The following is a 16,287-nucleotide window of genomic DNA, read 5'->3' as shown; positions in this document are numbered from 1 at the left end:
ATTGAGTGTCTCTTTTGTTTCCGCCTCGGCTTGGCCGAGGCAGTCTAGAGCGCGTATCTCAATCGTGTTAACGCTTCTAAGGCATTTTGATTGCTTTGCGAGTATCGACTGCGATGGGCGTGGCTGCCGCTCTTGTCGGTGTGACAGTGTGAGCCGGCATCTGCTTCTTCATGAGACTGCCGTGGCGTCTACCACTTGGAGTGACTGCGACGGCGTCAAACCTCTTGGGGTGATGGCCGTGGCGTCTACTACTTGGGGTGACTGCGACGACGGCGCTGTTTCTTCATGAGATCGCCGTGGCGTCTACCACTTGGAGTGACTGCGACGGCGTCCAACCTCTTGGGGTGACTGCCGTGGCGTCTACTACTTGGGGTGACTGCGACGGCGCTGTTTCTTCGTGAGGCGCCGCTCTTGTCGGTATGACAGTGTGAGCCGACATCAAGCATCGACAAAGGCGCCGCTCTTGTCGACATGACGGTGTGAGTCGGCGTCACGCTTCCTAGTGACTATGGGAAGAGTGAACATTTTGATGGAAGACTTGGATGATTTTTATTTAGGTAAAAACATGCGTCGGGGTGCCCACAGTTGTTTTGGACACCTCCGCCGCTACATAGGTTATTCCGAGATTACCGGCGTCTAATGGCCTGTCGATGGCACGACGTCCTAGTCACCGCTAGTTACATCCATGAGGTCGCCCTCTGTTGTAAGGATAGACCTTTCCCTTTCTCCGATTTCTTTGCCACTTTGAGGGATTGCATGTTGCATCCTCTGGCGGCTATCTGGACGTTGACCACCTCGTCATTCTCGTCTTTGGAGACGAGCTTATGCGCTTCCCTCCGGTCCGAGACATACATCAGTGTTAGGGCCCGGATGGACATCACTGCGTCGGCCTCGCCCAGGGTGACCCGGCCTATGAGAACGTTGTAGGCGGACGAGCCGTCGATGACTACGAACTCAGCTAGGACGTTTTTAGCCGCATTCTTTTCGCCGAACGTCACCGGAGTCGATTGATCCCGGTGGTACCAAGCCGGCCCCCGGAGAAGTCGTATAGTGGGTTGGTGCGGGGCTCAAGTCCTTGACTTTCGGTGCCGAGGCCGAGGAAGCACTCCCCGAACATGATGTTCGTGTACGCGCCGTGTCAATCAGGCACCTCTTGACCAGGTGGTTGGATATGTCCAAATTGACTACAAGTGGGTCATTTGTGAGGAGCGATGACTCCTTCGTAGTCCTTCCTTCCGATGGTTATATCGGGGATGTTGGAAGCGGGGATGTTGTGTTGGGCACAAAGTTGATGGCCTGATATAGCTCGTTCAGGTGCCGTTTGTGCCCATGAGCGGACCCTCCGTTCTCGTTGCCCCCGATGACAACATGGATCACTCCTATCCGTTCGAAGACGGATTTCTTACCTGAGCTGTCGGCGTCAGTCTTTTGGCCTTTGGCAACGTACTTGCCGAGGCTCCCCTTCCGGATCAGCTCTTCAATGGCATTCTTTAGATGCCGGCAGTCGTTGGTTAAATGGCCGGTGTGGCCGTGGTACTCACAGTACTGGCTCGTGTCACCGTCACTTTTTGGCTTGGGGGGTCTTTCCCACTTCGGCCCTCGCTTTTGCTCGGGCAAAGACCTCGGCGGCGATACGACGAGTGGGGTCTTATCACTATACCGCCTCTGGTGGTACGTTCCCGAACTCCACCCGGCGCCCGTCGAGTCCTGTCTCCTGGCAGGTTTGTCCGACCGTGACCTATTATTCTCACGGCGTCTTTCATCGGACCGTGACCCGTTGTTGTCACGGCGTCTCTCATCCGGGTTGTCCTCCCGGTGACTCTTCTTTTCTGAGTGCTCGGCCTCGCTGGGGCCTACCCAGGTCTTGTGATAGTCCTCTACCTTGATGGCCTGGTCGGCCATTTTTCTAGCGGCGTCCAAGTTCAGGCCTCCGCACTTGATGAGCTCATTTTTCAAGTCTCCCCTTGGGAGGCCCTTCATCAGCGCGAAGGCCGCCAATTCGGGATTAATTTCTCGAATCTGCTGGACCTTTCCGTCGAACCTCTTCACGTAGCTTCGTAGAGACTCGCCCCCCTCCTGTTTGATAGTTAGGAGGTCCGATGTCTCCACGGCCCTTCTCTTGTTGCAAGAGTACTGGGCTAGAAAGGCGTCTCTTAGGTCGGCGTAATAGTATACCGAGCCGTCGGGAAGCCCCTTGTACCAACTTTGAGCCATCCCATGCAAAGTTGTCGGGAAGACTCGGCACCAGACCTCATCGGGCTGTTCCCATACCGACATGTAAGACTCGAAAGCCTCAGCGTGGTCGGCTGGGTCACTGTCTCCCTTGTATGATAGAGGTGGCAACTTGAGCTTAGTTGGCACCTGGACGTCTAGGACGAGGCGTTGAGGGGGGCTGTCTCGACCGCGATCGAACGACGCGCGGCGATCGGCTCCTCGCATTCCTAATCCGGCTCCTTTCCTCGTAGCGGGAAGGACTTCTTCTCCGACTCGGACTCCTTCTCCAACTCTGCTGAGTCGGACTCCTCTGGTTCCTCCGGGGTAAGCCTCGTTCGTGTTGCGGGGACGCTGTCCTCCCATGAGTGCGGGAAGGACTTAGGTCTACCACGCCCACTTTGGGCTCCCCCGGCGACTTGGCTGGGTCAGCTTCTCTGTAACACCCCCGTACACCAGAACGCCTTACCAAGGACCATTCCAGTATATGACGGTGTCACCATCTCGGTTTCCCGAGGAGGTAGATCAAATTAGACAATACAAGAACAATATTATATCATTAGAGAATCATTTACAATACCATTCTATTCAAGTTCCCTAGAAACACGGTTCAATTACAACACTTGTGATTCTACATCTCTAGACCAGTGGCGTGATGACTCGATCCCTCCAATCCCCGGCGGTAATCAACAATACCTGCTAAGCCAACCGCTCACCATCCCCGAATGGATCACCGCAGACACCATAAAACAACACGGGGTCGATCGACTAACCAAATAAAAGATAAGACAATAAAGTAAATAGCTGATCATTCACTATCCCAACTCACCACCTCGTACACACACCGACTACACACGAAGTGCGTAGTCCTGCCAGATCACCCATCGCAACAGGTAATCCTCGCCGCCAGTGGGTGACCGCAGCCCATCCCCACCTAGTCCAGCTCCTCAACGAGCGACTAACAGTCCCTGTCCCTTAATGTGCACATCCCCTCCCGTGGCGGGTTCCACGGAGGGCGAACTAGGGTGTGGAGCCACTCCCGCAAGTGACTCCACCACAATCTCAATCACAACACCGCAGCTGTCACATGACAGCGTCATCGTTACCACAACCACTATACTCCGATGATCGGCGGATAGCCATGGACCACAATACAATCATAAATTCAATTCAATTGTGAGGACCGAGTAGGAGACCCTACCTCATAACAAAGCATGAAAGACTTCCATCTATAGCCACGCACAACTCCATTAAGCACCCTAACAATGGTAACCATATCCTATTACACAACTATACTCAAATAATCATACAAAAGGACACAAGGCAGCAACTTACCTAACCTTGCACATCGGTGACGACATAGACAACCACCATTCACGATCTCCTTGCTCCGCGAGTCCCGACGTTCCCATGGTAGGGGTTAGGCTAACTCCTTAGAGGTATGAGGCTATGGAGTGATTGAGTAGGGTGATGGTCTAGGGTTAGAGAAAGAGAAACTGCCGAGGAAATGAGAAAAAATAGAAATGAATCTCGCGAACTCGCATTTATAATAACGCGTCGACAGCAGTCATACTCGGTCGAGTATAAGAACACTCGGCCGAGTAGACTCCACTCGGTCGAGTATTGGTTATACTCGGCCGAGTGGCCTCCGCTAGGTCGAGTAACTAACCTATACATCTCCTATTATTACCAGTCTGATCCTACGCTATTCATCCCTGCGGTCTGCTTGGTCAATAAGTCGGTCAACAACGTTCCTAAAGATCCTGGGTGTTACAATCTTCCCCCCTTAAAAGAACTTCGTCCCCGAAGTTCAGCCCGCACGACACTCCCTGCAATATTACATACCGTGACCTTAACCATCTTCACAAAGGTACACAAATTCACAATGTCCATACATTACCATCAGCTAACTTACTCGACAACAATCATCTATCACAGCTACCTTTCTAAACAGTAATTCATTCTCAAAACAGTATTCACCCTATACCTACACAAGTATGCAATTGCAACACTTTACACAATGTAGGAAAACCATACATACTTGTAACTACCACGTTCCATACGTTTATATTAAATGTTCAAATGCAAAGCAATACACCATTGTAAAATACATAAGTACACAATCACCACATTCCGAACACGTATACCAATTATCATCAATTGCAACGAATCTTCATTTTACTTGACCCCCTTTGCGCCATAAAATTATCATATTGATTGAATACAACATAGATGCGGCTTAAAGCAAACATAATTGTAATCCAATAATCCCGAATGTGAGCACACCTAACATACGTATGATTCCCAATATCTATTATAAAATTAACTACTTACACAGGAATAAGACATCTTTCATAAATAAAATGCTTGTCATAAAAACTGAGTTAAGCCTTCCCTGTATAGTATAATCTTTATGCTTCAAGGAAACATGACATATTCCGAATGTTGACTACATACATGTGAATCCCAAAATCATAGGTATAGCTAACACATACTTTACATAATTAAATACTTAATTCCGCGACATTACTCTTCCCCTCTTAAAGGAACTTCGTCCCCGAAGTTCACCACTAAACACTTCCCCAACCACACGCAAAAATGTACTACATGACGGTGACATTACTCATAAACTCGTGGAGCCCCAACTCGTTTGGCAACATTACCCTCTTGTGACTTACAAGGACCCAATGCTTCAGCAACCAACATGTATACTCTTGTAGCGACAATTAATCATATTAAATAATTGAGAAAGAGCATGTCTATGCACAGAAACAATTATCGTTGCAGTCGAACATATACATACATGCAAACTTTACAGTGACTACGTGATACGAGTCAAGTGTTACCTTCATATACTTTAATGTCTAGGGTATCCCACTCCTAAACACACTAAGATCCCCCTAACCTGGGTAATACAACAAAACATTCATAAATTTATAGCCTATATCAACAATCACGAATCCATGAGACATTCATAACACATATGTGCGGCATATTATCGTATAAAATAGGAAGACAAGGTATTAAAATATCTTTCATCTATTATTACATAACTTATAGTTCTCTGGTTAAGCAATATTCGGCCGAATATAAGTGGGCACTCGGCCGAGTAAAATCCACTCGGTCGAGTATATGTTCACACTCGGCCGAGTGAGCTTTACTCGGTCGAGTGGTGTCTATGCTCGGTCGAATCTTCATATCCAGAGAGCCCTTAAAGGCATTACTTAGAGCATTTACCGTCAACCTGCATCACACTCATTACAGTAATATAAAACACATCTAAATCCCAACATACACATCATTTAACATGTCTCCGCACGATAATTAAGTAGCTAACGGCCTTATGGCCAAATACAGTCATCCAACGAGAAGTACCAAATTTCGAAAGCAACATCCAAAGAAGAGGCAATAAATCCGACACCACAAAACAAATCCATCACCACTAAATAAATCTAACATCCAAGAAATCAACTAAATAAGAGTAACATCCAAGATCAGCAATGAGGACCCTCCTCCATGTCATCACCACCACCAGCGCCAGAAGTACCTGCACCTGAACTCCCTGCACCTGGAAAACCTGCTGCTGCCGAGTAGTCCCCTCCCAGCTGACTGCCGGAGTTGGCTCCCCACGGTCCCGCGAGGTAGCCAAACTCGGTCTCCTCTGGAGGTCTCCAGAAACTCGGGTCCACCCCGTAACTGTGGAACACTCCCGTATCCACTCCTGGTCCTCTCCACCATACAGGCTGTGCCAAATCAGTCCCGATGCCCTGACTAAGGGTCATCTCGTGAAGGTTACGGAGCACCAAAGTAGAAGAGATCCGCTCGGCCCACCATGAGGCCGCATCCTAGGGTCATGCACCGTAGGGTACGCGGCGAATACCGATAAGGATGGTAAGGGTAGGAGTCGGGGGGCGAGTAAGAGGGCTCGGACACAACCGGGTCTACCCTAGGCCGCCTAACGCCACGACGCTCCCTAGGTGGGGGAGGTGCCTGCGCCGTCCCTCGTGCACGGTGACGGGCTCGGGTAAGTCCAGGAGAATCCGAGGGTCAATCAAGATAAGACGGGGCTCGGGTCTAGGGATGCCACAAGGCTCCCACTCGGCCAAATGATCAACAACAGGGAGATGAGCTGGGTCCGGAAGCACCATCCACATAGTCCCTCTCACCCTCCAAGCATACGACCCATCATCCATCTTCCTCAACCATCGGTTCTGACGCCAATACTGGGCGTCCATGGTAGGTACAACCTCAACATACTCATTCCCCTCAGGAGGTGGGGCCTCAAAGTCGGCCGTCGGCCTGAGCTAGGCGGGTCACTATGGCCCCGCAAGCAATAAATCGGGTCTCGATCGTGCCATGCGCTCCATACTAGAGCACACTATACCAGGGGCACCTTTGTAGTAAAACGGTTTCGGCGGTGGAGGTTAAGGTAGGACACAAGAAGCATGACCTCGTGAGAGTTGAGTTTACTCACGTCTGTCTCGAGTAAAGTAGACAGTCAACATCCTTAGAAACATACGAAGGGAAACGTGCTGAATATCATTAATCAACATGGCACTGACGGTAGGGGCGGGTCTGCCAGTCAAATAAGGTAGGTACTGAGGTGCGCCACTGTTCTTGGCCACGTCACTAAGGTAGTCATCCTCCTCAGCCTCTAAACCTAAATGGTCAGCCAACTCATCCAGGGTAAGCTCATGATCCTTATTCATGAGACGAAAAGAGACGGTCTTTCCCTTCTTATCATACACAAAAGAACTCAAAAACTCTAGGGTCAAGTGTGGGTATGATTTCTTTCTCAAGTGATACAACCCCTCCATGCCCAAAATTTTGAAAATGTGAACTATGTCCTCCTTAATTCCCAAAACCTCAAGGATACCAGGGTTGACACAACGGGTGGGGCGAAAAGGACGACGCATAAGAGCCACGAAAGCCTTACGGTGATCAAAGTTAGCGAAAATTACTGATGGATGAGCCGCCACCGGCGGTACAACCGGTCCACTGCTACCTTGCCCAACCTCGAGTTGGACCTCCGCGCGAGGTCTCTTGTTGGGTAAACCTCTAGTTTTCACCATACTGCAAGAAAAACATTTTTAACAAAGGATTGACACTTGAAAGTTCTTAACACAAAAGACGGACTGTTCTACTTGTATATCGATTTTGGAATAAGCTTTGGAAGATAAACTATCAGAAATCACCATGTATTTTACAATTCACCTAGTTTTAAGTTTTCAAATTGCTTCAAATCAGGAAATACTCATCAACAATTAAGAAGAATTTCGTTTTGCTAACCCTAGAATTCAGAAAGTGAATTTTACCTCATGAAATCAATCAACCAAAGATGTACACAAGTTCTATATGTGTTCACATTCGAAAATCAAATAGTTTAGGACAAGATTCAGATTGTTTTTAACAAGAATTCGAAATATAGCATGTTGATACACAAAGTCTTTGAAAACAATAAGGAATTTGAGTTTGGGTCTTACCTTAAACTGATTTTGGCAACTAAGGACAAGTGTGGCACCAAGATTTCACCCAAAAACTTGAGAAAGGATGAGTATGGAGTTTTAGAGAGAAGGAAAGATGAAGATGGGAGGCGGAAATAAGAAAGAAAGGCTCGAGAATAGGGTTTTTATATAACCCGAAATTGGCTTGCTACAGCGACACTCGGTCGAGTGTTGGGAATAATCGGCCGAGTGTTCACTACTCGGTCGAGTATTTAGTATACTCGGCCGAGTGTTCATGACTCGGTCGAGTACCGTTCTTACTCGGTCGAGTTTTAGAGACCAGAATCGATTATTATTCTACCAAAATGGGCACTCGGCTATGTAACTTGACACTCGGCCGAGTTTGGTCTACTCGGTCGAGTACTCGCATCTACTCGATCTAATTTTCAAATAAATAAGGAGTCGTAACTTTTTACTGTTCCTGCAAAATCAAATAACATCGTTCGGAGTTCCGGGATTCCGGCTCGTCACAATTAAAGCTGATTCCTACCACGTAAACACACACACCGCACGTATATCTGTACATTCATCTCCAAACAATCATCACTTCCACTTTATCCCTCACTATACCAAGAAACTATTTTACTGTACCCATAAGGCACATGTCACAATCTAATTACGATAATTACCAAGTTTAGTTCTATATCACATCATTTCTACTTCCGCTAACCACCAGACACACACCTTATTCACATTTGCAATCCAATAATTTCACACCTAACACATTCCAAATAAAACAAATTGATTAAGTGTCACTGATCACACATTGCAACAATTCCATATTCACTTCCACTTTTCTACACATCTAACTAACTTATATCGCTCTATTAATAAATACGCACACAATAGATACACACAGCACACAACACTTAGCAATCCACGACTCACACTAGCTACCCTTTTCCCGTGTCTGGTTTAAGTCCGATGGGGCCATGATTTTGAAATGAGGGCGCCTACTCACCCAAAATCTAGCATCGGCTGGGGCTCCCAACGTACATACACCAGGTTCATTTTAATTGACAGCCTATGTTCTTTAATTTCGTTAGTTTAGGTTCCAAAATCGTCGGCTCTGATACCACTTTGTAACACCCCCGTACACCAGAACGCCTTACCAAGGACCATTCCAGTATATGACGGTGTCACCATCTCGGTTTCCCGAGGAGGTAGATCAAATTAGACAATACAAGAACAATATTATATCATTAGAGAATCTGTTACAATACCATTCTATTCAAGTTCCCTAGAACACAGTTCAATTACAACACTTGTGATTCTACATCTCTAGACCAGTAGCGTGATGACTCGATCCCTCCAATCCCAAAGAGCGGTAATCAACAATACCGTTAAGCCAAATCGCTCACCATCCCCGAATGGATCACCGCATGAGATACCACAAAACAACACGGGTCGATCGACTAACCAAATAAAAGATAAGACAATAAAGTAAATAGCTGATCATTCACTATCCCAACTCACCACCTCGTACACACACCGACTACACACGAAGTGCGTAGTCTGCCATCACCCATCGCAACAGGTAATCCCGCCGGTGGGTGACCGCAGCCCATCCCCACCTAGTCCGGCTCCTCAACGAGCGACTAACGATCCCCGTCCCTTAATGTGCACATCCCCTCCCGTGGCGGGTTCCACGGAGGGCGAACTAGGGTGTGGAGCCACTCCCGCAAGTGACTCCACCACAATCTCAATCACAACACCTTGTTTGTCACATGACAGCGTCATCGTTACCACAACCACTATACTCCGATGATCGGCGGATAGCCATGGACCACAATACAATCATAAATTCAATTCAATTAACAGTAGACTGAGTAGGGAGACCCTACCTCATAACAAAGCATGAAAGACTTCCATCTATAGCCACGCACAACTCCATTAAGCACCCTAACAATGGTAACCATATCCTATTACACAACTATACTCAAATAATCATACAAAAGGACACAAGGCAGCAACTTACCTAACCTTGCACATCGGTGACGACATAGACAACCACCATTCACGATCTCCTTGCTCCGCGAGTCCCGACGTTCCCATGGTAGGGGTTAGGCTAACTCCTTAGAGGTATGAGGCTATGGAGTGATTGAGTAGGGTGATGGTCTAGGGTTAGAGAAAGAGAAACTGCCGAGGAAATGAGAAAAAATAGAAATGAATCTCGCGAACTCGCATTTATAATAACGCGTCGACAGCAGTCATACTCGGTCGAGTATAAGAACACTCGGCCGAGTAGACTCCACTCGGTCGAGTATTGGTGATACTCGGCCGAGTGGCCTCCGCTAGGTCGAGTAACTAACCTATACATCTCCTATTATTACCAGTCTGATCCTACGCTATCCATCCCTGCGGTCTGCTTGGTCAATAAGTCGGTCAACAACGTTCCTAAAGATCCTGGGTGTTACATTCTCCCAGTGCTTCGTTCAAATTTCTCGGAGTTACGTTTCGGGCCCTGGTCTCCTGGGCGTTTTCCGCCGCTCTTGTCGGCGTGACAGTGTGAGCAGGCGTATTACTAATTAGGTCCAGGACCATTTTCGGTTTCGCTATGTCAACCACATGTCCCATGATGGTGACCTGGTTGGTCTGGCGTGGCGTGTCCGGCATTATCGGCATCCCGAACTCCGGTTGGATTACTCCGCCGGTGGAGGGCCGCACGACTCGCATTGTTGAAAGTGTCATCGTGGAAGAACGCGGTTTTCGTCGGTCACGCTGCGTCTTGTTGTTTTGACATCTTCTTAGCTTTTTGGGTGGGTTTTTGTTGTTTTTTTTTTTTGTTTGGGAATGAATGTGACTAGCTTCTAGTGTCTATCCCCACAGACGGCGCCAATTGTTCCGGGTGTAATTCCAGAGCATGTATAATTACCACCCGTGGCTTGTTTGAATGATGTCTTTTGGATTCTCCTTTGGTCTTAATCGTTCCTCTCGGCCTCTCCTGCAACAATGAACGAACTGAGGGCTTGGCTTTGAGCCAAGCGTACCCACTCCGACGCCCAAGTCAGTAAACTTAAATGTATAAGTTGTGTGCTAGTTGGCTAGGAATATATATTGTAGAGAGATAAGGAAGATGTTACTGGATGAATAGTGTAATTAGGTTTAGTTGTGTATTTCGGATCCTTTCCTCAATGAAGGTTGAGGAGTATTTATAGGCTTTCACCTTTTGTCACGTAGTGGCCAAGTGGCCAAGTGGCTGGTGGAAAGATCGATCTACCCCTCGGCCGAGGGACCTATGGCGAGGCCGGCGGGCCCCGTTGACTCACCGCCGAGGGGTCTTGGATGTGAGTACGCGGGTATGTGTCCCTTGGCAGTTGCCATGCCGAGACCAGCCGACACAGCCGATGGGCTGAATCGGCTAGGCTGCATAAGTCGTTGACTTGCTGTGGATATCTTTGACCTTGCTCAATATGTTGACTTGGTCAGCGGTGCAGAATATGCCCCATCACATTTGTTGTCCAAAAATCTGTGCTCTGTATGTGGCTACACCACTAAGTACAATATCGTTATATCGGGGGTGGAGGAATTCCAACCTCCACTATACCTCCTTCTGAACCTCTAAGCTAAGACATATTTCCCAAATCTCGTGTTTTTCAAGTGATAACCAAACTACATAACTTTACGTTGAAACGATCAAAGTTATAAGAGAGTCCAAATAACATGGCCATGCATGAGTCATGACCATGGATATGTAATGTCAGCAAAACGAGTCATTAATTTAATCGGAAGACGACGCACACCGTTGTTCACTGTCGTTGAATGCATGCTTCCTTGGAATAAATTTGATTTTGACTAAAGACTTCATACTTTTTTTAATGCAGAAGATGGGATATGAAATTTTTTAATTTTCAAAATGTTTCTACGTATAAGAAAAGTAATTTGAATTGAATTGAAGGAAAAATTATAATTTGAATGGAGTCATTTTCTAATTTTTTGGTTAATGAGTGTTCATTAGCAAGTTAATTAGGAAATAGGTGTTAGTTTCAAACTATTTTGGTTTATAGTGTCCACGTCATCACTTTTTATTTTTATTTCAATTTTTATGCAAAACACTAAGAAACCTAGCGGCTTTATAAAATGACATCGTCCAAATATTTGTATCTGTTTTATTAAAAAAAAAATTAAAGGCAATGCGGCTGAGAACTTCAGCGGCTTATCCAAACAATTTCCAACAAAGTACACTATAAAATGACAGTACTGGTATGGTAAGCCGTTAAGATTCCTAACGGTTATGCCTTTTATATAAAAAAAACTAAGTGAAGCCGCTAGGTTTCTTAGCGGTTTCATATAAAAATTGGAAAAAAAATAAAAAGTGACGATGTGGACACTATGGACCCAAATAGTTTCAAATGAACGCTACTTACCTAATTATTTTGCTAACTAATGCTAATTAACCAAAAAAATCGTCATTTTCTCTTTTCCATATTTGTCTGATTGAAATTTGTCAGATTAAGTATTATTAGCAAGGGCTCAGTGTGTTAATTGTATAATTTATTATCGTCGTTACAAACAAATTACGAGACGGATAGTATGACTTGATATAATGTAATAAACATGTTTGAAATTTGATTAGGGCATTAATGAAAAGAATTAACCAGTACGGAGTATATTGCTAAATGAGTGGATTACAATTTTTATCCCTAATTTTTTAGCTACCACTTTTACTATTAAAATGATATTGTCCCAATTCTTCTTAATTAAAGAGGTAAAGTACTTTTTTTTTTTTGGGTATAGACAAGTTTAGGTTCAATAGTAGCCTTACGTACTCAGTCATCAGAAGCCATGGTAAACCACCGACCACTTGGAGGACATAAAGTGGTTTTTACAGTTGCCTAACAACATGATTATATTTTAACCCAAGAGTAATTTGTAATCGTACCCCTAATTCCAAGGTCAGTTCGCAAAAGTTGATACAATGACCTAATAATAGCTTCAAGCCTTAAAATCTAAAATATCTACATTTGTAATATTTGATACGAGGATAAAGTTTACTTTTACCAATCGTGAAACAATGTTCTATACTCATACATCATAAATATAACAGATCTTAATGTTGTTTAACAAGGATCGAGTCCGATCAATTCAAGTATATTTGTAAAATTAAATACAGTCATGTTATATAGATGATACCAGTACATACACGAGTAGTACTATATAAAAATACTATCTCGGTCTCACTCATTTACGGAATATTTATTTTAAGGGATTTCGAAAAAAAGGAAAAAAAGTACAGGGACGAAATTACATTGTTTCAAATTTCGATCACTGAGTAATAAAAGAATGTAAGGTTGTACGAAGTAATAAGGTAGCTCATGAATCGACTTATATAATTTCAACGGTCAACCATATCAACTCCTTAGTAACCATAGTACTCTTCAACACCGCAGCCCCAACCTCAACTATTTTACTAGCATACTGCGGCAACACCTCGCCGAGAACCGGGGACAGAATATCCTCGGTAACCTCACCGTACTGGACTATTATCTTCTGACCGGTCCCCTGTGAAAACCGGAGGCGGCCAACGGGTGCATCACATTGTCTTTCCTTACAATGAACCGGTGACGTACTCACAACCGGGGCCCACGCGTACATTGACGCCCCACATACGACTGCATGGTCCATTAATATTCTGAAGGGCAATGCCTTAAGAATGTCTTGACTCAGCTCAGGGTTTTGTTTCGTTGCGATGACAGCCACAACGCTGATGCCGAGTGGCTCCCAGCTTAGACGGACCTTCTGTCCGTCCGTGATATGCACGCGCCGAGAAATGTCGGTCGGAGCGGTCCGGCCTTCGATGTAAGTAAGGTGACTTCCAATGTTCCATGGGAAGTAATGGAATGACCATGCTGTTAGGATGTTTAGATACCTTAGGAATGCCTTGACGGCTTGGACCGCTTCGCCTCGATTGGCTGCGTTGGGCAAGTGTTCGCCCAACGCAGATGCAAAGCCACCCATTTCTGGGAAGCCAGCGTAGCGGAGGAAGTTGCTGGTAGCATAGTCGAAGCGTCCGACTAGGGCACAACATTGGTCTAGGGAGAATTGGTCGTCTTCGAATGTTCGAAAGAGGGCGTGCCATGTCATTGAGAGGTCACGGATCAAACTGTTGGCGAAATCCCATGTGGTGTAGTATTGGTTCATTGTTCCAATTTTTAGGGACCCGGTTCGGAGCTGGCGGATTCCCTCTGGCTCAGTCCCCTGGACCGCGTCAGTCACAGTGATTATGGCCTTGATTAGGTCCATGAGGCTGGTGTATGTGACGGGTGTTTCTGGGGCAGTTAGGGTTTTGACGGCCATTGCTTAATGTTATGGATTATAAGAAAAATGAGATAACGTTACTAGCTGGTTATCTGGTATTATTGTGATTGATTCGAGTAGATATATGAACAAATTAACGAAAATGTGTAATGTGTTGGATTGTTATTGATTATGAGATGTAGTATTGAAGAAAGAAAGAAATGAAGAATTAAGTTAAGAACTCAAGTAATTAATTAAGGAATAAATTGTGTTGTTGGTGATTGATATATTTGTGGAGGATTTTGATGTGTTTATATAGGCAACAAGTACGTTGTAAGTAGTACGTTAGGAACTGTTGAATGTCAATTACATGCAGCCTGAAATGTTAGACTGAAAGAGTACGTGCCTTTAATTCTATAATAATTTGATTGAATTGATTGATTGATTTTTCAATTTTCATGCATCTTAGGGTTTTTTTTTTCTAAATTGGACGCTATATTTTTCCAAAATATTCAAAAGATAAGTATAAGTTGTAAAGTATTGACTTATCATACCATATAAAATAAAATAATTTGCTATATAGGTTGTGCGTCATTTTTAGTGACGTAGAAAAATCATTATTCTTTAAAAAAAAAATAAGAAGATTTTTATAAGTCATGATGAGGGGTGATACTCAGACCTCGGTATGTTAATCATTTACGAGACCAGGTCATTTAAAGCGGTTGGTGATACTGTAGGTCGGCACTCCACCAAAAATCTTACCTATGGTAAAGGAAATTATTGTACATGAAATGTAATCCAAACTTTGTTTCTGAAAATTATGAATTATTGACTCGGCTGCATGTGTCGAGTTTCTTTTGAAAACTTCATTTTAGTTGTACTTGATAGACATACTGACTTATGTATGTTTCAATTGTTGTTTACGGAGTTTTAATTTAAGTACTTCTTTCGAATCTCACCTAAACAAAAGTACTCTATTTGAGGCGTCACCAGCACGGGATTTTGGGGACATCTTGGATGGGATGGAGGGGAGAGTACTTGGGTGGATGAATGCTATACTGGGGTGCGAGTACAGGGAGGAGGAAGTGACGGATGCTCTCAATCAAATTCACCCACTCAAAGCTCCGGGGCCAGACGGGATGAACTGATTGTTTTATCAGACGTATTGGCATATTGTGGGCCCGATGGTGACAAACACGGTTCTGGGGGTACTTCGTGGTGACCCAATGCCGGCAGGTATGAATCACACACATATTGTGCTTATTCCAAAGAAAAAGGCTCCGGACAAAATTTGAGACTTCCGCCCAATTAGCCTATGCAATGTGGTTTACAAACTGGTCTCAAAAGTGCTAGCAAACCGGGTAAAGCCCTTCCTTAATGATATTGTGTCTGAGAACCAAAGTGCCTTTACTTCGGGGCGCCTTATTTCGGATAATGTCTTGATCGCTTTTGAATTATTCCATCATATGAAAAATTTAAGACATGGGGAGGGATTCATGGCAATCAAGTTCGACATGGCCAAAGCTTATGACAGAGTGGAATGGGATTTTTTGGAGGCGGTGCTACGAGGTATGGGGTTCGATAGGGGATGGGTGGATAGAGTGATGAACTGATGATGTGTGTCTCTTCTGTTTCGTCTGCTGTTATGATTAATGGTAACGCAAAAGAAGTGTTTCGGCCGGAAAGAGGGCTAAGACAAGGTGACCCGCTCTCACCTTATCTTTTCATACTTTGTGCCGAGGTACTGTCAAATCAAATGAGGCGAGCAGTAATGAGTAACTCCCTTCACGGTATTCGTATTGCTCCACATGGCTCGACTATTTCTCATCTTTTATTCGCCGACGATAGTATCTTTTTCCTCAAAGCTAGTGAAGAGGAAGCTGGGAGGGTGTGCATGATCCTTCGAAAATATGAGGAAGCATCAGGCCAGTCGGTAAATTTGGAGAAAACGACCGTCTCATTCAGTCGAAATGTGAAGGAGGGGAGCAGAAATAGCATTGCGGACCGTCTAGGAGTGGAGATAGTCGAAGAACAGGAGAAGTACTTGGGCCTTCCTACGGTTGTGGGTCGATCAAAAAAACCAATTTCGAACATTATTAGAGACAAACTCAATAAAAGATTGCAAGGTTGGCGAGGGAAGACATTGTCTAGGGCTGGTAGGGAAGTTCTGATAAAGGCAGTTGTCAATTCTCTTCCTACCTACGTAATGAGTATTTTTAAACTTCCGGCGAACTTTTGTGATGAGCTACGATCGATAGTGTCTCGTTTTTGGTGGGGCCATGAGGAAGGCAAGAGGAGAATTTCGTGGGTGGCCTGGAAACGGCTATGTAGACCG

Source organism: Silene latifolia, chromosome 1 (genome assembly GCF_048544455.1).
Source record: "Silene latifolia isolate original U9 population chromosome 1, ASM4854445v1, whole genome shotgun sequence".
In the NCBI taxonomy this organism is placed as follows: Eukaryota; Viridiplantae; Streptophyta; class Magnoliopsida; order Caryophyllales; family Caryophyllaceae; genus Silene; species Silene latifolia.
The sequence above is the reverse complement of the archived record's forward strand: the minus strand, read 5'-3'. Positions refer to the sequence as shown.